Genomic DNA, 26,532 nt, shown 5'->3' with positions numbered 1-26,532 from the left:
ATCTAAATAACTCATGGCTCAAGGAGTACATCACAAGGGAAATTAATAATTTGATATGAATTAAAAAGAATACACAACACATCAAGTTGTGAGACTGATCTAAAGTAGTATACTTAAAGAAAAACATATAGCATTAAATGATTATATTGTTACAGAGAAAAAGTTATCAAATCAATGACCAAAATTTCTACTTGAAGAAATTATAAAAAGGAGAGCATCCGTAATTAAGTAGAAGGAAGTAAAAATAAAGACAACTACCAAAAACAATGAAACATCATAAGGAAAATGAAACTACCAAAGCAATAGAGAAAAATCAATAAACCCAAATGCTGGTTATTTGACAAAATCCATAATATTGATTGAAAACTCTGAACAGGCTGATTAGGAAAAAAAGGAGACACAAATTATCACTACCAGGAATAAAAAAGGGAATATAACTACAGAGCCTACAGATGTTAGAAGAAATGTAAGGCAATACAACGAAGAACTGTATGCCAACATATTCATCAATTTGAGGCAATGGATGACATATTTTGAAAGACGCAAAGTACCAAAGCTTACTCGAAATAGAACAGATGAGCTAAATAGTCCTTCATCTATATTTAAAAATTGAAATTAGAGTTAAAATATCCCCCCCAAAAGAAAACCCTAGGCCCAGATAACTTCACTGATAAATTATATCAGGCTTTTAAGGAAGAAATAATACCAATCCTACATAAACTCTTCCAGGAAACAAAAGAGGAGGGAATGTTTTCCAACTCATTTTAGGAGGCTATCATTAACTTGTTACCACAACAATGGAAAGATATTGCTAGAAAAGAAAATTACAGATCTGTATCCTTTATGAATATAGATGCAAAAATCTTTAGCAAACCATTAATAATTTGAATCCACAAATATAAAAAGGATAATATATCTTGACCAATGAAAGGTACACAGACTGAAAAAGAAGAGGTGAAACCTTCTCATTTTTTGGCGGGGGTGGGGGTTAATTTTTTATTGTAAACTAATGTTAGACTTAGAGAAAAATAGTAAAAACAGTACAGAGAGTTCATGTACACTCTTCACCCAACTTCCCCTGATGTTAACACCTTACAAGGCCATAAAACAATTAAGTAGCAACACCATGAAATTAACATGGGTACAATACTGTTAACTGAGCCACAGACCTTATATGATTTTCCCAGTTTTTCCACAAATGTCCTTTCTCTGTTCTACAGTCCTATCTGTAGAACACATTGCATTTATTTATTTTTTAAAATTTTTATTGGAGTATAGTTGCTTTACAATGTTGTGTTAGTTTCTACTGTACAGCAAAGTGAATCAGCTATACGCATACACATATTCCCTCTTTTTTGGATTTCCTTCCCATTTAAGTCACTGCAGAGCACTGAGTAGAGCTCCCTGTGCTATACAGTAGATTCTCATTAGTTATCTATTTTATATATAGTATCAATAGTGTTTATATGTCAATCCCCAACTCCCAATTCATCCCACCCCCGCCTTCCCCCTTGGTATCCATACATTTGTTCTCTACGTCTGTGTCTCTGTTTCTGCTTTGCAAATAAGATCATCTATACCATTTTTTTAGATTCCACATATATGCATTAATATATGATATTTGTTTTTCTCAAGAAGAGGTAAAACTTTCTTGATTAGTATATGACAATGAACTTTTATGTATAAAATCCCAAGATGTCTTCAAAATAAACTACTAGTACTAGTAAGTGAAATAGGCAAGGTTACAGAATAAAAGGTCAATATACAAAAATGAATTGTACTTATATGCTAACAATTTGCATAACACTTGAACTTGAAATTTAAAAAGCAATACCATTTACAATAGCATGAGAAACATTAGATGTGGATAAATGTAATAAAAGGTGTGTAAAACATGTATCTTGAAAATTACAAAACATAACTGTAAGAAATGAAAGGAGACAAATCAATGGAGAGACAGGTAAGCAAACTCTGTACAGTGAAGATGTGAATTGTTCCCAAAATTTTCCATAGGGTGAATGAATTCCCAAACAAAAATCCCAGCAAGTTTTCTGTAGACATTGAGAAGCAAAGGGGCCAAAGTGGGGGGCACTTTTGGTGTGATGGAAATATTCTATATCTTGACTGCAGTGGTAGTTACATGACTGCTTACATTTGCCAAAATTCTGAACTAAGTTAAAATTGGTGAATTTTAGTATATGCATATTATCCCTTGAGAGAGCTGATGTTTTTAAAGGACCATATTTAAAAATTCAAATTCAGAAAATTAGAGCCTAAAATTTTGTTTTATGTGACATTTGTGTCGCGGAGTTTTCTAAGCTCTGTTTGTCAGTGTGCCTTGAGCTGGAGCTTGATGTCTATCTTGGGTTTTATTACAATCTTGTTCTAGCTCCTTTTTTTCCTTATCAAAAGTCAAATTACGTATAAAAATTGGAAGCCAACTCAGTACAATTCTGCTCAATTTAGAATAGTCATGTTTTGTTCTAAGAAGTAGAACTGCAGGGCCTACAAACTTTTTTCCTTGTGAGCCTGGAAACTCTATGACAGGGGTGTAGGCCAGGATGCAGTCAGTGAGTGCTTCAGGGAGAGGGCAGAAGCTAGCTTCTCCCTGGGCAACTCTCACACCTGGAATCCTGGGATATTATTGCCCAACAAGGAGCCATCTGGATGGCTCACACCAGCGTAAACTTCATCATTAAGGGCAGGATTAACATTTGGGAGTCACTGATCTATGGCACTTGGGTTACCATTCTGAGCATACAGGAGTGTTAAGTATAAAGGGTTTGGGAACAGGCCATCCTGGATTTGAATCCTGGTTCTGCTAATTCTTACCTGTGTGCCATTGGGAAAGTCATTTAACCTCTCTCAGCCTCAGTCTGCACAGTTCTAAAATGGAGATATATAAACACATCTCACAGCACTGATATGAAGATTAAGTGAAATAATATATGCAGAGTGCCTAGTACAGTGCCTGGCACATAGTATTGCTAAATAAATAGGAGTGATTTCTATGTTCTCCCTTGGGTTTTCTGCATTCATGGATTGCAACCTGTTCAGTCCTCAGAATCTCAGAGAACCCTGGAAAAAAAAGGTGTTTGAGCTCCTGAAAGAGAAAGGCAGAAGCCCAGGGACAGCAGCCAAGGAGGGAACAAGAGAAGGGCAACTTGAAGTTGTCTGCCAGGAGGTGGAACTCAGCAGTTTGGGGAAATGGGAAGCAAGTATGGCTGGACCACTCCAGTACAGAGTTCCTGACTCATGATACTCATTATTTTTCTTTGGTGTGTTTCTTCTGCTTGTCAATTTTCAATGTGTTTTCTTACATTTAAAAGATATTCTAATAAGACAGTTTAAAAAAAAATTTTAAGGCAGATGTAATTAAAGTCCCTAATCAGCTGACTTTTTGTTAATGAAGAGGGAGATTATTCCAGGTGGGTTTGACTTAATCAGTTGGAAGGTCTTTAAAGAGGGTTTAGGATGTCACTAAGTGAAAGAAGACAATCTAAAAAGCCTACATACCATATTATGTAGAAAGATCAGTGGTTGCCATGGACTTGGGAGAAGAGAAGGAAGATAGGTGGAGCACAGGAGATTTTTAAGACAGCAAAACTATTCTGTATTACACTATAAGGGTGGATACATGTCATTATACATTTGTCAAAACATACACAATGTATAAAACAAAGGGTGAAGCCTAATGTTAACTACGGACTTTGGTTGACAATGATGTGTCATTGTTGGTTCATTGATTGTAACAACTGTACCACAATGTGTAGGATGTTGATGGTAAGGGAGGCTGCATGTGTGCGGGGAAGGGGGTACGTGGGGAAGGGAGTATGTGGGGACTCTCTGTACTTTCTTCTCAGCTTCCCTATGAACCTAAAACTGTCCTAAAAAATAAAGTCCATTAATTTTTTTAAAAATATGAAACAAACCACCCATGATCCCACCACTTATTAAAAATATTCTCATTTTTGTAAGTGGCTCTTACGCACATACACACACATTTCCATATAGCTGTGATTATTGAGGGAAAATCACTTGAGCTTCTGCATTTTAATTTAACACAGGATGGTATATCCATTGCTTACCAGAACCCAATGGTTTTAATTGCCAGATGTATTAGCTACCAAAACTTAATGGAGACGCAAAGGGTAGGAAGCTAACATTTATGGAGAACTTACAAGGTACAGGCCCTGTGCCAGGTGCTTTACACATTTCATTTTATTTAATTCTCATAACAACCTTATGAGGTAGGTGTTATTATCTTCATTTTATAGAGAAGCAAACTGTAATTTTAAAATAACTAAATTATCAGATTAACCAAAGATCATCCTTGGACAAGCTTAGATGTTATTGGTGATACACCCAACCCAGATTTTCTTATGATATGAAGAATAAGTCAGAATAATATTTACCAAAGTGTGTTTTATACAATCCCATTTTTGTAGGAAATTTAAAAGTAGATATAGATAGATAGATAGAGACAGTCATATATATAGTTGTGGATGCATATGTCTCTTTCTTTCTCCTAAAATATTTGAGAAGTTCTAGGTGAATATTTTTGAAGCTTTTTTCCTATAGGAAATCTCAGGGCTTTTATATAGTAATGTACACTGAATTTTTGTCCTTTCTCATTTTTTGGAGCAAGAATATTACAGCACTACTTCCATCAAACGCACTTTGGGAAATCCTGACCTATAAAATTATTCATAATTTTTTCAGTGGACCCACAGGTTAATTTTAAGAATTCCCAGAATATGTTCTATGACAGTGTCCATAAAAAATTTCAAATTTCACCTTATTATTTATTTTATCAAATGGATAATATACCTTGGGGTTAAGCCATAAAGTGATGTAGAGGCATAGAATTGTAGACCTGGAAAAGATCACAAGAACTCCAATCAGCCATCTCCCAGGCTTCAGAGAGGACCACACCTAAGCCTTCATGGACAGATGGGTATCTAGCTTGCTGTAAAAGACCTCCAGGGGAGAAAATTCCATAACCTCCCTGTAATGTACGCCAGATGCCCAGTTTTTGTGAGAAAATGATGAGCTCCTAGAAGCTCTTCTAGTTTATCCTGCAAATAGTTAGTGCTTCATCATCATGCTGGCATGTTACATGCAGGTGTTTAGATTAAGCAAAGGGTACAGGTAAAGAAAGTAAGATGAAGATACCTATATCTGTCTATACCTACATCTATATTTATGTGAGGTATCTTATATATAAGATATAGATCTATCTATAGAGAGAATGCAGGAATTTAAAGTGTCATCTCAGAATCCTCTTTGACTTCTTCTTCTACCTATTTTCACAGTTTCAATTAGTCATCTCATCCTGTCACTTTCTCCTTTGAAGTGTCTCCTGATTCAATCCCCTCCTCTTCTTCCCTTGCCACCCATAGTTGAAGCTCTCATTCTTGCTAGCTTGGATTTCTCCAGTAGCTCTTGACTAATTGCCCTATCTCTAGACTCTCTTCTTTCTAACTTGCCCCAGTGCTAAAACATTCATCCTCTAAGTGCAGCTCTATCGTGTTACTGCCACGTCCAACATTTCTGATGACTTCCTATTGCCTGCATATAAATGTGAACTCCATAGACTGGCCTATTTAGCTCCTTGTGGTTTGACCCTAAGTTCCCTTCCCAGTCTCATCTCCAGTTATTCTTCTCCATACATTCAACACATTGCTCATAGTGAACATTCTTTCCTGACCCTATGGATTTTTATGCCTTCCTTTTTTTTTTTTTTATTCCTTCTGCCCCCAATTCCATTTCCTCCTCTCTTTGTTATGTTCTTATTCATCTTCAAGTCCTAGCTCATTTGTGGAATCTGCCTAGGTCTCCCTAGGCCAAACTAATTATTTTCTCACCTTTTTTTGCTTTCCAAAACTTTTGCGCATAACTCACTCACATCTCTTAGAAAGTTATGACATGAAATACGGCAGATATTCAACCAGTGGGTGATGTGACTTTGGTAAGCGCCATGGAGAGGGGCGACAGGCAGAGGCCACGGGGAGTGAGCACATGGGAGACCAGGATTGACTGCCTGCAGCAAAGGAACATGGTGATCATGAGGTTGGTGATAGAAGGACACTTCCCCCGGGGAATGAGCAGGCTCTGTCTATAATCCAGGAAGGATGGACAGGCACCGGGCTGAGGGCAGGCGGAAGCTCCTCGACGTCCTCCGGAACAAAGGACACATGACACAGGGGAGACAGCAGCCACAGAAGCAAAGAACCTCCAGAGGAAGAACTTCCTACTTGTCTGCCATCCCCAGAACTAGTGACGAACTATGTCAAGGCCAGGAACTTTGGCGGAAGGGAAAGGGTAGTTGCTACCATCACATCACAAGCACAGCTTTAACACTGTTTTATGTTGTGGTGGTTTGTATCTCTCTATGGGAAGAATACCTGTCTAGCATTTCAGTGGTTCTCAGGAGTTCTGGTGGGAGAGGAGGTGGTAGACTAACATGGCAACACTCTCTGAAATTCACTACCTGCAGACATTTCAAATAAACTGCAGTGATGAGTGTGTTTAAGGGTGTTGTTGAATCAGTGAATGAATACATGAACTAGAAATGGAGGGCTTTCTTAGGAAAGCCATCCATCGAAGAAGGTCTCAACAGTTCACAATCAATTTAACCACAGTGACATAGAACTGATTCTTTAAAACGCTTACCATAACTTATACATGTAAGCAACTATTTTTTTTCTCCGAGTAGTTACCTTAGGTAACTGCACATTTAGGAAAATCATATTGCCATTTCTGTTTCGTTATGATTTATTGAATGCCTACCATGTGCTGGACCCTGCTATGAATGCTTTATAATCTCTAATCTTAGAGCATTCATAGGAGGTAAGCATTGCTATCTTAATTTTATAGATGAGAAAACTGAGTAACTTCTTCCCAAAGGGCAACAGCTTGGTCAGCTAGTAGCAGAGCTAGCTGTTGGTCAAAATTCAGTTTGAGACTAATTAAGACTATTAAGAACTAATAAGGTTCTTCTTATTCTGCCATGTTGACTCAAAACATTTATTTGGAAATGCTTTTAGAACCTAAGGTATATTCACTTAATATACTCAATAGTAATGAATCTTTTTACTTTCAGGATGAATTTGAGTTTAAAAAATAGTCAAGAGTCAAAAGACTTTTGGAACCAAGCGTGGTGAACATGGTAGAAGATTGGGGTCCATTAATATGATTTGGGACCAAAAATGAAGTTTGACTCTGGAGGAAACACATTGAATGATGTGTGGTTTTTTAACTGAGTTAAAAGATAATTTAAAATATCATCGGTTTTGGAATTTCTAAACCACCACAGATCCTGAAAGAGTAGGATTAGGTATAGAAAGTGTGAACATTTTACTTTTATATCAAACCTATAATCCCACACTTGACAAACCTTAGAAGTTTGTAAGGGCTGTTAGAGGCCACTGAATTTTTTTTTCAAATTCCGTATCAGTGAGTGGCAGAGCAAACCTTTGAACCCCAGACACTCAGATTGCAAGTCCTTTCCAGTGTGTCCTGGGCCCCAAACACTTTGGGAAATGTTTTTAGAGTCCAAAGTCCTGGCTAGTGAGCCTTCATCCTGTGCTTAAAACCTCCAGGGATGACGAGGAGACCTCATCTCTGACCCTTGATCAGATTGTAACCAACAGGACATCATTTTTGGCATATTGAGCAGAAATTCTCCTCCGTGTATTACGTACTTCAAGATTTTGAGAAATGATTGCAATTTCATGAGCTAAAAAGGAAGAAGTTAATTTAGACATATTCTAAAGAGATGTCCCTCAAATGAAATTAAAGTTCCAAAGAAGATATACCTGATTGCCCCTTACCAGACTTTTTTTTTTTCCATCACTCAACCCAACTTTCAGAGAAGACTCAAAGGAAAAGCACTGAAATACTTTTCTGACTTTTCCATATTTAGCACAACACCACACAAAATTGCTAAATACCATATAACCACACTTACCATCCTGGGGCCCATAAATTCAGAATTCAGACACTTGATTACAAACCACAGAATCACTCTGTTTAAGAAATAGTATGTGGTATTGTAAGGGAACTGCCCCTATTTAGATGTTCTTCTGGTTATTAACTTAGTAACATGGGCTTTTTCCTTGCCTCTGCTTTCTCAATCCTTCTACCATGGCTGTCATCTCCAATTTCTGGTACAATTTTGTGAGTATTTGGGATGTATGCCTGCAAGAGTTGGGGGAGCATTTTCTGCCTTAATTATAGTCTTAAAGGAAAATAAGCACATACGTTTTCGGTTTCAGTAAAATTCCATAGCAAAACAGGAGTCAATCACCAATTTTAGGAGAGTGAAGGTATGACAGAAAATTCGCTCTTCCCATCTAGGGGGGCCCAGGCACCTCTGTACACTATTTTCATGCTAATTTAGCTGTGAGGCTCCAATTCCCTCTCAGGATTCACAAGCCATCCCCTTCTGTTCCACACCTTTACACCAATGTCTGATCAGACCCACTAGTCATGCTGAAGTATAAATGATGGGCGTCACAACAAATGTTTTTACATTTTTATAGTGATCACAACTGTAAGCTAACCCAGTGGAGAGCACTCACCCTGCACAGGGAGATAGATGCCTCAGAAAAATCTATGAGTCATTTCGCCAAACTTGGCTTTCCCCCACCCTTTATTGAGGCCACTACTGTTAAATAGATTAAAAATTATAAAAGTTTTAAATGCTTAAGTGTCCTTCGTGACAGAATTTTAGCTTTTAAATATAAATCCCTCATTTCATCCCTCTATGCGAGTAAATGCTTCTTATAACTCAGAAGCCATGTCACCACACTAAGAATTCTTTCATAATTTTAAAAGCTCATATTGAGACTTTACTACGTTCTGGAGACATGCTGAGTGCTTTGTTTTGCAGCAAATCTTAGCAAGTAGATACCATTCTCCCCATTTCACAAAGATGATTATGAATGAGAATAGGTATGTATCTTAAGCACAATCAAAGAATTATTATGTGAAAGACAAGATTGCAGCCTATCCCCTTAACCACTATGCTGGAAAATCCTTCTAGACTGCATAAGACGAGAACTTTTATATCAACCTTGGTTTTTGGATGCAAGCAGCAGATACTGATTCTGGCTTATTTTAGAAAAAAAAAAAAAAAGATAATGGGGAGCTCATAGAAGCTCTGGGGGTACTGGAAATCCAGGCTCAGAGGCACCGCAGTCAGGAACAATACCAAATTTACACCGCAAAATGGGTCCAGGAAGGATGGCCCTGGAAGTGCTGTTGCTGAGTCCTAAACACGCACTTAAGCTGTGGACATGAATGACCTCAGACATCGAACACAGCTGCTGGACCTGCTGCTCTGTTTCACCCAGAACTTGATCTCGTAGCAATGTCCTCCACTGCCAGAGGAACTTTGTCTCAGTGCTTCCTTACTTGCATCTTTAGTCCCCTAGTCAAAGACCAAAGTAGATGTATTTGATGGGTAGAGGCTAGGTCACATGCCCACACACTAGCTGCAAGGGGGATTGGGAAAGTGAGCTGGGGGCATTTTTGACTTCAGTGATGACAGATGTCTGTGTCTCCCATCAAAAACCCATAAGATGGATAACTGCCCCTTGGGAATGAGGTTTAGATGCTTGGCAGCCAGAAGGAATAACAGATGCCTGCTACACCTGAGAAATAGCGTGGCAAGCTTCTCTAGCACCGCACAACTTACTCCTTCATCCTTATGAGCATAAGATGCTCCTGTCTCCCTACGCTGCGATTCTAAGATCATTAGCACTTAGATAGCAGTGCTTTGTGGTTCATCAGTGTTCTGTGGACGATGAATGGTGTCTGCAGAGATCCTGAGTCATGCATGGCTACTATTTAAAAAAGAAGACAAAAGAAAATTTTAAGTACTTTTGAAAGATTGGTTCTAGTGAATCAATGCTCTGTGGATTGAGGCTAAAGAACATTGTGTCCAGGGTAACTGCATTTTGGATGAAAAATAAAAGGAGAGCTTCTGTAAACTTGTACTTACCCTTCTGGTGTGTTCGTGGTAAATGCCAACAGTACGGATGTCAGCTTCCAGCTTGGCCCAGTTTGTTGACTGGATCCATTTTATTTTCACCAGAACTCAACTCCCAGAGGTCCCCCACTACAAAAGAGGAAGAAGAGAAATATCTCTGTTAGAGGAAGAGTAATAAATCTCGGCTGTTGTGGACATCTGTTGTGCTTCTCTGCTCAGCATTCATTCTTTCTTCTTTCATTAACAGGATCACAGTATTCCTTTGGGAAACACCCTACCCTCCTGGTTCTAGGGATGCTCATGTGATCCATGGACACCTGTATGCAGTAATTGATTCAGAGAAATGCATATGATACAGAACATCCCAATCAGAACATTCCAGGTCTTTCCTGGAACTACTGGGAAAGAGAAATTCTCTACTGGAATGACTGAGTCAGTAGGCGGTACATGAATCTTTTGACAGACATCTTGCCACTTACAAAGGGAGAGCCTCTCTGAGAACGAAGTCAACAGAGAAACTCAAGCAGATACTTAAAAGAAGACTGAATACTTAGAACATCATTTTAACACCTAGATCGAACCAGGCTCGAAGCCAATAACCTTGGGCTTTTCAAGTACCTGAACCTGTAAATGTCTTCTTTCCCTGAAGCCAGGGTGAGTTGATCACCTGTCACATGCAACCAAAGAATCTCAACCAATTCACTGACTTTATTTTTAATTTCTGGAGTTCTGGGCTGCTTTGATTCAAGAAGCCCAATAATAAATTGTCTTGAATGCTGTAGAAGAGGCTCATAGTTTGGGTAGAGAACTTGGTCTAAATGTTTTCTTCCAACATTGAGAGTCTAGGATTCTGTGAATAAAGACAAATGAGAAGCATTTGTTGAAATATATTAGATGCTATCTCAAGAAAGATAATAATGGGATTGCCATTTAGCACAACAGAAAACATTACCCAAATTAGGTTAGTAACTATTTTAAGTTCCATTTAACTTCTTGTGGTGATGCATTTCATAAGTCCTTTGTAATTTCTAAGCTTGTGAGGCTTAAATAATTATGTAATTACTTTGCAACAACCACAGAACGCCACTTGAATTTTGCAGCTACTTTAAGCCATGTTAAGTTTTTCATTATAAATTATATTATGTTTAGTACATAATTTATAGTTTGTATGAAAAGAATAACCATATTGTGCAACTATTCTGTAGTAGCATAGCAATTATCCCCATATTGTGGTAACTTCCAGTGGAATGGATCTTTCTTTTGTAATTACAAAAATGATAACATCACATCTGACGATTTCCTGGTGATAACATTTCTTACTATATATTCAACTATAATTTAGTTGCTTCTTCTTGGCCATTCTAGCTAAGCAAGAAAATAAATGGGGTAAAATGCTTTCCTGCCCCTTTAATATTCAATGATATTTAGCAAGTATATACTACAGGAACTGAAGCTTGAAAATAGATTATGTGTAAAGAGATCAAAGTATATTATTTGCCTCCGTTTATACTCTGGTAACAAATAGGCCTTGATTAGCTACAACAGTTCAAGATCAAGGAATCATGCAGGAAAGTTATATTTTATTGTAACGTAAACCCAGTTGACAAACTACCCTGAAAGATGTGGTGTGAGAGATAGGCTTCCGTATGGCCTGGAAGGAAAGTGAAGGGCACAGGATGTGGAATTAGAAACCTGAGCTGAAGTCTAACTTTGCTACTTCCTAGCTAGGTGAGCTTACCAACTGTATAATCTCTCTGAGCTCATTTCTTTTTTCTGTAGATTTGGCCAACTCTAATAAGGTCTGTTGCAAAACCAAATGATATAGTGCATTTGGAAGGATGTGTCAAATACTAACCAAATGTGAGGTAGCCTCAAAGAAGAAAGCCTTCTGTTCTCATCCAACTAATTTAGTTTGAAATAAAATACTCTTCTTTTATATAAACTTTTAAAATAGACCATGCCTACTCTGTGCAAGATACTGTACAAATGCAAAGAATTCATTCTGGCATCTCTTTCTTTTTTTGTACAATCTGGACTTTTTCCAATAATTTCTATATATCCATTTTCCCCTAAAAAATGAGTGCTTTGAAATTTTACTTTATGAGTGAGAAGCACAAATTTTTGTAGACAATCAGAAGAAAACAATGTAAACCAGAAGATATTTCTTCACTAAAGGGTTTGGCTATGGGATAGAATGTAACTCCAGTCAGTTTCTAGAAAACAAGTATTTGAATATTATCTGGAGGATATTAGTGTAATTTTTTAGGGGTTGTTAAAGTACTAGGAAATTCTTTTAAAATTGTAGCCAGATATTATATAATCTTAAATAGGTAGTTTCAGTTTGGTGATCGTCTTCAAATTACTAGATAGCAACTCTACTATTTGTTAAGTTTAATTGGTTTAATATAAAGTATAATGTTCACATAATTTTTTCTTGGATCTAAAAGAGTCTAGTTTGTTATTCTAAAATAGAAAGGGGGATTTTTAAAGGATATAAAAGACTTCTACAGAGCTTTGAACTTTGTGTTATGTAAATATCTGTATTGATACCATGAATACATAAAATTGTAGCAGTGGGTTTTTGTTGATTCTTTAGAAGTAAATAAGGAATAAAAAATCGGATCATCTTACCTTGAGGATTAAAGAAAAGAGCAACATCTTTCCAAGTTGAGTCTTTTTAAAAAATTTTTTTATCAGTCTTGGGTATTGGAGTCCTTACTACACAAGAGACCAGAGGTTCTAGTAACTTTGAATATGGCTGGCTAGGAAGGTCTTTTTGTTTGTACTAAGCATTAAAGAGGTAAGCACTGTGGCATTGAAAAGGTTATGCACTGTGTGATAGCCCTAGCTTCCTGACAGTTCAATCAACTTTTTAAAAAAATTTTTCTTGTTGATTACATTTCTGTATAATTTTTTCTGTATAATTTTTCCTCTAAAGGTCTTAGTGATTGAAAGATAAAAGCCAGAAAAGACTCCTTTGTCTGTCATGTCCATTTCTGAGGCAATAAGCATACATTCCCCCTGTTTTATGTAGGGGAAAGGCAAAGGGCAAAGTAAAATGCTGACAAAAGACTAATATTTAAATATATTATGTCATCATAATATCTTGCTTTTCTTATTTTCCCTCTCTATCTGATTTCTTCCCAGCTCTACAATGCACTAATTACGTAGCCTTAGGAAAGTTAATCAACTTCTTTTTACCTCAGTTTCTGCATCTGAAAAATGGGTATAGTAACAGTGAGCTATTGTAAGAATTAAGTGCAAGAAATTGTGAAAAATGCTTAGGATACTGTCTGGCACTTAGTACTCACTATTAACTATTAGTATAATTACTATCATTCACACAACAATTAAGTGACTAAAACGGAAGAAGGACGCTGGATATTTCTGCCTGTGGTAAAACATAATCTGAGGTCTCTCAGCTGCATCTTGATCAACGCACGAAGTGAAAGTGAGAAGGGCGACTTGCCTAAGAAAATCTTATTGAGAAGCGGGCTCTAGAATCCAACATTCCTGATTCCCTGGGAATGCTGTGTATATATATATATGAGTGGGTCCCTATGACAGAAAGGGCAGTAAAATGCTACCCACACATTTTTCCCACATGACTAATGGCAGAAGCTAATTTGCTTTGTTCACAAAAGCTATTGCCGTTTTGGTATCAAGCAGACTATTCAGTCAGGGACAGTAGTGAGTGGCTGGTTTCCTACCATCTTAGGATGTCAGACAGTCTTCAAGTGTTCTGTCCAGAAGAGGGAAGTATGTCTGATAATACTTTCCTGTGTGTCCTTGAGCATGGCACGTACCCTCTCTGGTTCCCAACTTCCTGTACTGTGCACCACAGTAGTTGGACTAAGTAGTGTTTTGAGTGTTAATACTGCTTTAGGACCAAAGCAGACTCCCAGAACTGGCGTCTCTGCATTGTCACCAAGTTCCCTAAATGACTCTTAAGCACCTGGAGGTTTGGAAATGACTGGCCCCGAGCGTTCCTAAGGTTTCTCCCAGCTCTAACCTGCTTTGATTCTAAATTACATTTCCATACCTCACACCCTGCCTGCAGCTTAGTCCAAACAGTGCTGCCCTCATATCCCAAAAATGGTTGATACAACATAAAATGCATATTGATTTCTGTAATGTTGTATTCAGAATAAATACAATAAAAAAATACTCTGAATGACTTTAACTGCCCCCCCATGGTCATCTAATTCAAATTTTCCATGAGAATATGGAAATATCTCTGGTTAGGATAAATTACTGCGTTGCTTCTCTAACCTTTGAGGTTCACCAGAACATTTCTATGACATAATCCTTGGGGAGCCCAGGCATATAGACTGTGTTACAGGTGACACACTCTTCTAATGAGGTCCTTATGATATTTTTGGTGATGTATCCTTTAGGATGTGTCCTCTTAGACATGTGTGGCTTCCCCACATCCCCTGTGAATCTACAGTGGCAGTGAGACTCTGGAGCTTCAGACATTCCAGAAGGTAGGACACCCTCGGTCAATTAAAGCTTTAGGTTTAGTCAGTTTCGGCTTGGAAATATGGCTGATATTTTCTGACACAAGGTTTCCTCTCATGAGGACAAAGGACAAGTTAATTTTTCTCTTTGTTCACACGTTGAGCTGGGTTCCAGAGACAGGGCCCCATGCGCTGAAGCACACACGCACCTCAGGAAAATCGCCCTGGGACCCTCCATTTCAATGCCAAGTGGCAGACACCTTGGGTCCAGTCTGCTCTGGAAACACAGAAGCATAATGATTATGTGACCTTCTTGGAAAGCAGATAGTTGACTTGAGATAACTGATTTCGACCTTAACTTCATTCCTTTGAAAAAAATAAAAATAAAGCATTTGCTGCAAATGAAGTCCTGCCGCTCGTGGGATAGGAAGTGGCTGGTGCTCTATAGTGCAGATACATGTCTTATGGATGCTTTCCCAGATTAGGCATAAACCTGTTTGGCTTTTGAGTCTGTCTGTACTGAAACTATTTTTTAGGATTCATCCTTAATCATATTTCCCATTAAAATAGTGCACGAACACTTGTTAACTTGCTATTGTGTCACTCATGTCTTGACACATATTTTTCCTGTGATCTGAAACTGGAAATAATTTCTTTGTTGACAGTCTCTTTATTCAAGAATCATTTCTGTAAAGATTCATTCACCTGGCTACAGAGTTGTTATCCAGGTGCTGACTTTATAAAACATTGTTCTTGTATTAAGAATAAGCTTTGATCAAATTGCTACAGAATCAATTAAATGCCTAAAGTAAGTGATACTACACTTACCTCCATTCAGTTAAATGTATATATTCTTCCAGAGCTATGACATCTTGAGCTATTGAAAAATTATCTGTGATCTGTAAACTTAAAGAATCATTCTCTCTAATTAGAAAAGAATTTTCCCTCTGGCCTTTCCTTCTCTGTGTGTATTTACAGTGGTATTATCTGGTCAGGATGAGGGGACATATTGAATGCAGAGCAGAAAGATTTCTCAAAGCAAGTCCCACTCAGAGCTGTTCCTGACAAATATCAGGTGTTTTCCTCCTATATGCTGATATAAATTAAGAATTGTAATTATTTCTTTTTGGTTTTTAAAGACTTTTTAAAAAGCCTAGCCAAAAATATGGATGGAAAGTGGCAAACACAAGTGCCATCCTTGTCAAGGGCTCTGTGAGTTTTTTGCCAAGGAGCCTAGGTGAGCTTTTCATTTGATTAATTACCTTAAATTGGCTGTTCATCTCCCAAAGCCAATAATTACTCCAAAATACCCAATTTGCCTTTTTCACTCTGAAATTTATGACCATATAATTAATAAGCCTCTTAATTCTATGTTGTGCATTGACTTATTCAGCCATGAAACATGACACTGTGTTAGGATTAGATCATTGGGTTCTTTCCAATAACTGAAATATTAGATTTCTAAAAAATTTGCTGTAGCATGTCCAAGCCAACTCACCATTAGACGGCTCAATAGGCAAGTTACCCATCTGTGCAATATGTCACTATCAAATCTTCTTATCTTTTTCAACATCAGCAATTCCCCATTTCTTTTCTATTCATCAACCAGTTCTAGGCGGGGTATCATGGACCTGGGCTTTTAAAAAATAATAATTATGGAAAAAATTCACCATGGAAACTGAGTTTTAGCAGCTTGGTATTCATTTTCCCTTTTAAAAGTGGGCTCAGAAATGTCCACCTTATTTTATGTGCCTATGTGTGGATTGAGCTGATTACTATTTCAGGCTCTAGACTTCAACATAATTAGCATGGAAGCTTCCACATCACAGGAACACCTTAAAAGTACCATTTGAGGAAGACAATAGTAAACTATTATGGGGCCAATTAAATGCTTTGAAATACTTAGACATGAGAGTTAGAGGTAGATAAGCAAATAGTATCTTCTAAATCTTTTTTTATTATTTGCTTGCACTATAATTCTGCAATTTAAGTTGTTAACTTCTTTGTAATCGCCAGTGCTCTTTTAGAGTTTGTTTTTTTTTTGCGGTACGCGGGCCTCTTACTATTGTGGCCTCTCCCATTGCAGAGCACAGGCTCTGGACGCACAGGCTCAGCGGGCATGGCTCACGGGCCCAGCCGCTCCACGGAATGTGGGATCTTCCCCGACCGGGGCACGAACCCGTGTCCCCTGCATCGGCAGGCGGACTCTCAACCACTGTGCCACCAGGGAAGCCCCTGCCAGTGCTCTTTAAAACATCTTAGGAATGTTTATATAGAGAAAGATTCTCTTACCACTCAGCTTATATTATACTGGAAAAGAAAACTACACACCAAAGTATACAAGAATTCATAAAAGGGAAATTGAACCTACTTTATATGTACATTTTATATGCTTATATGTACATCGAATTTTAGGATGCATTTCTGAAAGGTTCATGGACACTTTGAAGCTCTTCAAGAGAATTCAGAATAAGAATGTAGGCAAAAAGAAAACGATTTATATCTTTTCTGCATAAAAATGGAACTCCTCTATGCCAAAAAGCATGTGAACCAAAATAAACAGCAAATGAGAAACTTGGAAAAAATACTTGAATGCTGTGTCAAACAAGTATAATATCCTACATATATAAAGAGCTCTTAGAAATGAAATAGAGACAGACTAATACTCCCAATGAAAAAAATAAATGAATGAGAAGACAATTCACAAATGCCAATAGACATACAAAGTATTTGTTATATAAACATAGAAGAAAACTCTGGAAGCCTGAACTCTCATAGGAAGGTGAGTTCTTCTGTCTTATTGAATCATATTGAGGGGCTAAGAAAAGGTGACTTGGAGTAAGAGAGAACTGGAAATCTATAGAGAAAAGAAGTGAGTCTTTTCCTTTTGGGTTACTGTAAGTCTCTTATCCACAACTGCCCCATGGTTTTAATTTTGTTTTTGTTGTTTTAAAAATATAGATATTGTTTCAGCACCATTAGTTGAAAATATCATTCTTTTTTGAATTTCCCTTGAGTCTGCCAAAACTTAACTGATGATCCCTATGAATCTATTTCTATATTCTCTATTATGTTCCATTGATCTCTGTGTATAGCCATTTGCCAATATCATACTGTTATGCTTAATGCAATTTTCAGTAAGCCTTGAAAGCAGGTAGTATGAGCCCTCCAACTTCGTTCGTTTTCAAAATTGTTTTGACTATTCTAGATCCTTGGAATTTTCATATAAATTTTAGAATCAACTTATCAATTTCAAAAATATTCTACTGAGATTTTGATTGGGACTGTAGTGAATCTATAGAGCAGTTGGAAAGAACTGACATCTTAACAATATTCAATATTTCATTCCATCAATACAGCTTTCATTTAAGTCTTCTTTGTTTTCTTTCAATCAGTGTTTTATAGTTTTTTAGCATATGGATCTTGCACGTTTTGTAGATTTATACCTAAGTATTCCATGGTTTTGGTGCTATTTTAAATTATACTGCTTTTAAATTTTTGAGGTACAAGATTAATTCAATGGAGAGTGGATAGTCTTTTCAACAAATGGCACTGTAACATTTGTACCTTCAAGTACAAAAAAATAATGAACCTCAACCCATACACTGCAATTCATACCTTGAACTTCAACCCCTACCTGAGACAATTATCTCTAAATGGGTCATAGAGCCGATGTAAAACCTAAAACTTTAAATCTTTTGGAAGAAGATACTGGTGAAAAATTTTATGCCCTTTGGATTATGCAAAGATTTCTTAGGGATGACACCAGAAACATAATCACTAAAAGAAAAAATTGATAAATTGGACTTTACCAAAATTATAAACTTCTGCTGTTTAGAACATGCTCTTAAGAGAATGAAAAGAAAACCAACAAAATTATATAAAATATTTTCAAAACACATAACTGATAAAATACCTGTATCCAGAATATATAAATAACTCTCAGAACTCAAGTAATCAAACAGCTCAATAAAAAAATGAGCAAAAGACTTGAACTGACACATTGCCAAAGGCATATGAATGATAATCAAGAACATGAAAAGATGATCAACATCATTAGTCACTAGTGAAATGAAAATTAAAACTACATGAGATATTGTTACATACCCATGAAAAAGGCTAAAATAAAAATTCCTGACAATACCAAGGTTTGATATGGATGTGGAGAAATTGGAACTCTCATACATTGTTGGTGAGAATGCAGAAAGGTACAGCAACTTTGCAAAACAATTTGATGGTTAAATGTGTACTTACAGGATAATCCAGCAATTCCATTCCTAAGTATTTACCCAAGTGAAATGAAAACCTATACCCACACAAATGTTTATAGACTCTATTCATAATCATCCAAAACTGTAAACAACACAAACATCCTTCACCTGGGTAATGGATAAATAACTGTGGTACATCCATACAATGGATTACTACTCAGTGACAAAAATGGATGAACTATTGATATATACAACATCGATGAATCTCAAATGCATTATGCTAAGTGAATGAAGCCCAATCCAAAGGCTAAATATTCTATAATTTCATTTATATGTCATTCAAAGATATATGGTTCCAAAAGAGGTGAGAATGGGTAAAGACTGGAGCTGAAGATGCATCTGACTAAATAGTACATGAAGGAATTTTGGAGGTGATGTGATTTTTCAATATATTTATTGTGGTATGAACTGTACACTAGAAAGTGTGAGTTTTAACTGTATATGAGTTATACCTTAATTTCTAAAAATATTAGTCTAGAGAAATCTCCCCAACTGGTTTGGGACCTTATTTTTAATTCTACTGTTGATTCTCATACTTTACATTGGAAAGAGCCAATCAGTTGTAAATTGCAAAATATGGGAGAATTTTGTGGGAAAGGGAAGATGAAGTCCTGCCTGTACTAACTATACAGAGATACAGAATGATGTGTTTATAATTAGAAATCAAACAAGAAAACAAAGAATATAAAAGCCTGTGGTATATTTCATATGCGTGGAAGAATTAATATTTTTAAGTGTCCACATCCAAGGTGATCTACAGATTCAGTGCAATCCCTATCAAAATTCTAATGGCATTTTTCACAGAAATAGAAAAAAACAATCCTAAAATTCATATGGAATCACAAAGGACCCCAAATAGCAAAGGCAATCCTAAGAAAGAAGGGCAAAGCTCGAGATATTACAGTTCCTGATTTCAAATTATATTTCAAGGTTATAGTAATCAAAACAGTATGGCATTGGTATAAAAACAGACATAAAAATGGATGGAACAGAATAGAAAACCCAGGAATAAATCCATGCATATATGGTCAATTGATTTTCCACAAAGGAGCCAAGAATATACAATGGGGAAAGGATATTTTCTTCAATAAATGGTACTGGAAAAACTGGATAGCCACATGCAACAAAATGAAACTAGATCCCTATCTTACACTATACACAAACATCAACTCAAAATGGATTAAAGACTTGAATGTAAGACCCGAAAATGTAAAACTCCTAGAAGAAAACATAGTGGGTAAGCTCCTTTACATTGGTCTTGGCAATTATTTTTTTTGGATTTGACACCAAAAGCAAAGGAAACAAAAGCAAAAGTAAACAAGTGGGACTACAGCAAACTAAAAATCTTCTGCACAACAAAAGAAAACATCAACAAAATGAAAAGGCAACCTATGGAATGGGAGAAAATATTTGCAAACCACATACTCTATAAGGGTTTAATACCCAAAGTATACAAGGAACTCATACAACTCAATATCAAAAAAAAAAAAAAAAACCCAATTTAAAAATGGGCAGAGAATTCCCTGGTGTTCCAGTGGTTAGAATTTGGTGCTTCCACTGCTGTGGCCTGGGTTCCAACCCTGGTCAGGGAGCTAAGATCTCAAAAGCCATGCAGTGCAGCCAGAGAAAAAAAAAAATATGGGCAAAGGGTCTGAATAGACATTTTTCCAAGGAAAACATATAAATGGCCAATATATACGTGAAAAACTGTTCAACATCACTAACATCAGGAAAATACAAATGGAAACCACAATAAGATATTACCACATACAGCTAAGATGTCTATTATTAAAAAGACAAGAAATAATAAATGCTGGTGAGGATGTGAAGAAAAGGTAACTCTGTACATTGTTGGTGGGAATGTAAACTAGTACAGCCACTGTGGAAAACAGTATGGAGATTCCTCAGGAAATTAAAAATAGAACTACCATATGATCCAGCAACCCCACTTCTGATTATATATCCAGAGGAAATGAAATCACTATCTTGAAGCAACATCTGTACTCCCATGTTCATTCCAGTATTATTCACAATAGTCAAGGTATGGAAACATTGTCCACTGACGGAGAAACAGAGAAACAGATAAAGAAGATGCTGTGTGTGTGTGTGTGCTTGTGTGTGTGCGCATGTGTGTGTGTGTGTGTGTGTTTGTGTGTACACAATGGAATATTATTCAGCCTTTAAAAAGTAGGAAATTCTGCCATTTGCGACAATGTGGATGAAACTGGAAGGCATTTTGCTAACTGAAATATGCTGGGGAAAGACAAGTACTGCATGGTATCATTTATATGTGGAATCTATAAAAAGAAAAAGTCAAATTCAATAGAAACAGAATAGAATGGTTGTTGACAAGGGCTGAGAGGTGAGGAATATAGGGAGAGGCTGGTTAAAGGGTATAAACTTTCAGTTGTAAGATGAATAAAGTGTGATCTAATGTTAACAGTGACTGTAGTTGATAACACTGTATTATATAACTGAATTTGCTAAGAGAGTAGAAATTAAGTGTTCTCACCAAAAAAAAGGTAAATGTGGTGAGATGAAGGATGTGGTAACTGAATGGTAGGAATCCTTTCACAATGTGTACATATATCAAACCTTCATGTTGTACACTTTAGATATATTATAATTTTATATGTCAATTATACCTCAATAAAGCTGGAAAAAAAACTAAAGATGGAAAAAATTTTAATAAATAAAAATAAAACTACTGTATATTTTAAATCTCACGTGCTGTGTGACTAGAATTTTGGCTCTTTTATTTTTCTCATAGAGGGGTGTTGGTTATTCAGCAAGCAAGCCCATCCCTACTCTTTCCTCTGAATGAATGATTTCAAACTATTCTGAACTTGAGGCAATTTTTATAGTAGAGAATTGCTGCATTAAAGGCCACATAAAATGTATGATGTCAATAAGTTATATTAAACACACTCTGTGAAATACGCTGCAACAAATTGCATTTTATAGAACTCTAGTCTCTTGAGATTTAAATCCAACCCAAATGGATTTTTCTTCCTTTAAATCAGGGAACTCTTTACTTTCTGTACTCAGTTTGCAACACAGTTTATTATATGGTTTATTAACTACAAAAATAATAAATTAAATGAAAGTATTAACAGACTTTTTGTCTAATGTTGGCATCTCTAGAGCTTCTGTGATGTGAAAGAGATGCTGAGGATAGCTTTTTATTTTTCACTCAACTGATCTATATGATCAGCTTATGTGGAATGCAAACTTAACGGGCAGTAAGGGCTGAGGACTTGCCAACATTAACCAAGTCAATTCAATGCCTGCAAGTGTTTTGAGTAACTCTGATCTACTCTCCTCACTGAATCCTGGGAAATCCTAAAACCCAATCTGTTACTTAGGCTCCCCGTTGCCCTTAGATAAAGTTCAAAATCCTTAACAGGATTTCCAAGGCTCATCTTATGTTCCTGGCTCTGTCACACTGCAGTCCCTCCAGGCTTACTTATTTTTCCAGTTCTCCAAACTCAACCCTCTCACTCCCAATTCCACATACTTGGATAGAAAACCATCCTTGTAAACTGGCATTACCAATACATACCATTTCAAGTACTCTGCTGCATCAGATCTAAGTTGCACCTTAAAAAAATCAGTGTATGGCATCCTATGTATGAGGGTGTAGCAGTAGTTTGGGAATATTGAAACTACGATTGCTGCTTCCTTCCCACATGTAGAATGGCGTGCCTGTTGGGACAGCTGCTACTCTAAGATAAACATAGAGGAGGGGGCTTTGGCATAGAGCTATTGAGCTTTGCCTCCTTGAGAGCTTCAGTGATGGCTTTGCCCTGAGCAATTTTCCATGGGATTAGCGGGGTTTGAAATCTGTTGATGTTTTCTGAGGACACACTGGAGTAAAAACACACAAAAATATGATTCTTAGGGATAAATTCATTGAGAGCTTGGCATTTGCCCCATAAAACTAGAAAGTATATTTGAAATCTGAGACTATATTGCGCTAATAGAGGCATATTGAACACATTTGTGTATTTCTTTAAAAGGAGGATAATGGCACTGTTTATTATTCTTTGTTTGAATCACATTTTAGGGTAACTTTTCATTTGCCCTCTATTTTTCTTTATTTGAGTCAGTAATTGGACGCAGCAATTCTTCTGTAGCTAAGGCTTCCTCTGTCAATAGGCCACTGTGTCTGAATGTCGTTCACTTTCAAACCAAAAAAGGGCATCACACACTTTGCCCAGCACTAAGAGCAAAATTTGGTTAAGAAGTTGGCACATCACTACTACCAAAGACATTTCCTATAAGAATTACAGGGGGAAAAGCCAATGAAATTGCAGAGAGCACCTAGTCACGAGGAGAATTTTTTATTGAGCCGGGATGAGAGTCATCGTTGTATACCCTGTTATTTCTTAGTGAACTGGATATTTTAAAATTTAAAGTCACAATACGTCACTTAATTCATTAGCTGGATCCTAAAATATTTTTAGGAAGGAAAAATGGCTTTAAAAAGCTTTCATCGCCTTTAGGATGTCTCTGTTCCTTGTTGATTTTGCATATCTGAGCTATGGTATACAATCAAAGAAATAAAAAGTCATATTTGAAACCATGCTTCTTTGGCAGGTTCATCACTTTGTCCTAAGAAACCAGAGAATTGATTGAAAATCAATCAGGTGGCCAAATTATCTTACCATTTTCATTATTACAGCTGTAGATGCATTTTATGGTTCAACCCTTCCAATGACCAAATCAGGGTATTTGCATGAGTTATGATTAATGATTACTCTGCATTGGCCATAGATTGGTAAAGATGTAATTTATATATTAACATGACAAATGTAAGATGAATCTTTCCCTCAAATTATCACTCAGAAAGGAGGGAATCATATTATGTTCACATCCCTTCAAAATCTCTAGAATAAGGATTATATTATTTTATTTTGAACAAAAAAAAGTACGATTAAGAAAGATACATTAGCTTAAAATGATGTCAATCAAGTTTAATATTGAATGCATATAGAGGGTATTTGATGGAATTTCCCAAAAGACAAATTTAGCAGAATTTCACAGTGCCTTACATAAGCATGTTTTTTAAAATTCATTATTTTTTAACAGGATAGAATTACATGGTACAGATTCAAACTATTGTCCTCCAATCAGCCAGTTCCCTTCCCTGGTGACAACTGATATTACCATAAACTTACCATTTTAGAGGTCTCTTTAAAAGGCAATGTAGTGCAGGGTCATGTCATATTCATGGGAAGAACGGAAACATCAGATGTTTTAATGTCCTGAAAACGCGTTGTTTGGGGCTTAGAACTGAATTTCTGGGTATCCTACAAAGATTCTAAAAGAGCTTCGTCACAAATATCTCAGATGGAAGTGAAGAAAGCTTGTCAAGGACAGCTGTGCAGAGGACAAGAACTCCTACCGCTGCACACGAAGGTAGTCCCAGGGTTTGAAATTTGTAAATTGTGCATACTGAAATAATTCATTCATTTCCTCACTAATATACGTTGAAAACCTCCTTCGTAGATACTGTAATAAATATTAAAGATAAAATCATGAACAAAAAAGATGTAGTGCCTGTCTTCATGAAGCTTACTTTTAAGAGGAGTTGGCTAAAATAAATAAGAAATGTAAAGGGCATAGTAAGAAGCCATGAAAATGGACAAAATTATTAAAATTCATAAAGGATTGCAAAACGACTCCTTAATACAACAGTGCCACTATTTTTAAACCTAGTAGATATTCTTTTAAGTTGTCACTTTAATGAAAGAGTTAGGCCATCTAGCATGCTTCCAACCAAGCTGGGTTTTTTCACCAAGTCATTTAGAGCTATTAAAATATAAAGCATTATTATTATCCCAGTTTAAATTCTCTCTCTCCTCTGTACTTCCACAGCTATCTATAAATTCTCCATTATCACCTCCATGACGTTATGTGATAATTTAGGTTCACCTGTCTTTCTTCCCCTATATGATGGGCTGTTTGAGGACAAATGATGCTTTATTCCTCTTAGCATTTCTAGCTCTTATCATAGAAACATACCTGTCATATAACAGACATTCAATAAATACGGACTGAAAGAAGGAATAAATGAATAATGATCCTAAAAGCTGCAGTGTGGGTTTTGTAATCCCACCTATTCACAAAGGATGCCTTTTTGCTATTCAATCAAATTGCTTCTGGCCTCATCCTTCTTGGAATAGGCGATCCAAAGGGAATGGCTCTTTATCTCACGACTAATGAGCCATCCAGTCTCCGTTCATTGCTATGACTTTTTAAGTATACATTTGCAGGGGTTTCAAAAACCATTTGGAAATGTAATTATCATGTTTTCCACCTACATAAATACATAAGGGTTGGATTTATTTATGTGCTAAGGTATATAATACGTGTCCTGTTTTTTTTCTTCCCCAAGAATTTTCCCTTTTTCAGCAGACATTTCTAGGGCAAAGAAGGTTATGCTATATTTTTAGTCACCGTCCATCAAAGGGAACCTGGAGAAAATGTGCGTATACCCAAGAGCACCTTTCGCACAGGCCGTGGGTAATGACTCACTGCTGTTTACAAGAGGATTTTGCCTCATGTAAAGCAGGTGTTGAGACATTTGGACAGCTCTGTAAAAATTTCAGTAAAATGTGGTAAGTGTTAATCATCAGCCTGCATATTTTTTAAAAGTGCCGTTGGTCCTCCAAGCCACCTGCAACTTGCAGAGCAACCTTTTCCCGTTTCCTTTGACCTGTTGTCCCCCCTGTCTTGTAGCTTTCACTCACACCTCCGTCCACCAAGGGCTCTCAGCACCCCCCAACCCCAGTTCACCCGCATCCCTCCTTTTTAGTATTCATCCAGCTTTTAGAAGTTCCCCACCAATTCCACCACGAAGTGAAAGTGAAGCGGCAGCTTCCCTTGGCCCCTGTGTTGTCTGAACATACTGCCTCTGGTGTTTTTCTCTAACCCTCACCACACTTAGTGGATCACGGCAGTTGGTAAGCGGGGAGCAGACCCTCCTCAAGATGAAAGTTTATTGCTGCGAAGCTCCTCTGGGCCAAACCCAGCCTAAATCGCTGCAGTATGTAACTACAGGAATTCCATTACGGGAACAAAAATACCCATATTGGTTCACAGTGTTTCCTGGAAGCATAACATTTTCCCCACTTGATTACCTGACTCTTTTTAAAAATGTATATGATACCCTCCTAGCTCATCACAAGTCCCTTCTTGGGGGTTAAAGGATGATGTTAATTAAGAAGGGAGATGGGGAAATGACCAAATCATTCTACTTTAGAAGGTGATCAAAAATCACTAAGTCCTTTAGGTGTGCTCTGGCAAGTCTTCCAAAAGTAGTTGCAACATCAAGAACTGATGGCCCTACAGGAGATACTTCCGGTGATTCTGATGCTATCAAACCACCTGGAGAAAAGAATACAGTGACAATCTCCCTGGTCCATCCGCACTCCAGACCCAGCATGATATAAACCTCATGACCTCAATAAACGTGTCATAAACTCATTCTTATCTAGCTTCATCTTTCCCAGCAAAGACTAAAGCTTCACAGTAAATAAAAGGGAAGCAAAGGACCAAAAAGTGCATCAACTAGAATTCACTGTTTTTCTGATTATTCAACTTAATTGTAAAGATATACTGAATCAGGCAAATCATGAAACATAACTCCAGGCCTCAGTACCCCATGGACTTTGTTGCTTCATGTTGGGATGGGAAACTTTCATAGGCCCATCTCCTCCTCAAATCTTTTTTTTTTTTTTTTTTTTTTTTTTGCCGTACGCGGGCCTCTCCCGTTGCAGAGCACAGGCTCCGGACGCGC

At 37.0% G+C, this 26,532-nt stretch overlaps 1 pseudogene; it reads left to right on the top strand.

Annotated features, from left to right (window-relative positions):
- LOC101323526 (small ribosomal subunit protein eS1-like) overlaps positions 1-25,664 on the top strand; it is an 88,928-nt pseudogene extending 63,264 nt beyond the window's left edge.
- Positions 25,665-26,532: the final 868 nt, after the last annotated feature.

The sequence above is a fragment of the Tursiops truncatus genome, chromosome 2 (assembly GCF_011762595.2).
Source record: "Tursiops truncatus isolate mTurTru1 chromosome 2, mTurTru1.mat.Y, whole genome shotgun sequence".
Classification (NCBI taxonomy): domain Eukaryota; kingdom Metazoa; phylum Chordata; class Mammalia; order Artiodactyla; family Delphinidae; genus Tursiops; species Tursiops truncatus.
Note: the sequence above shows the minus strand (reverse complement) of the source record. Positions and strands in the feature narration are given on the sequence as shown.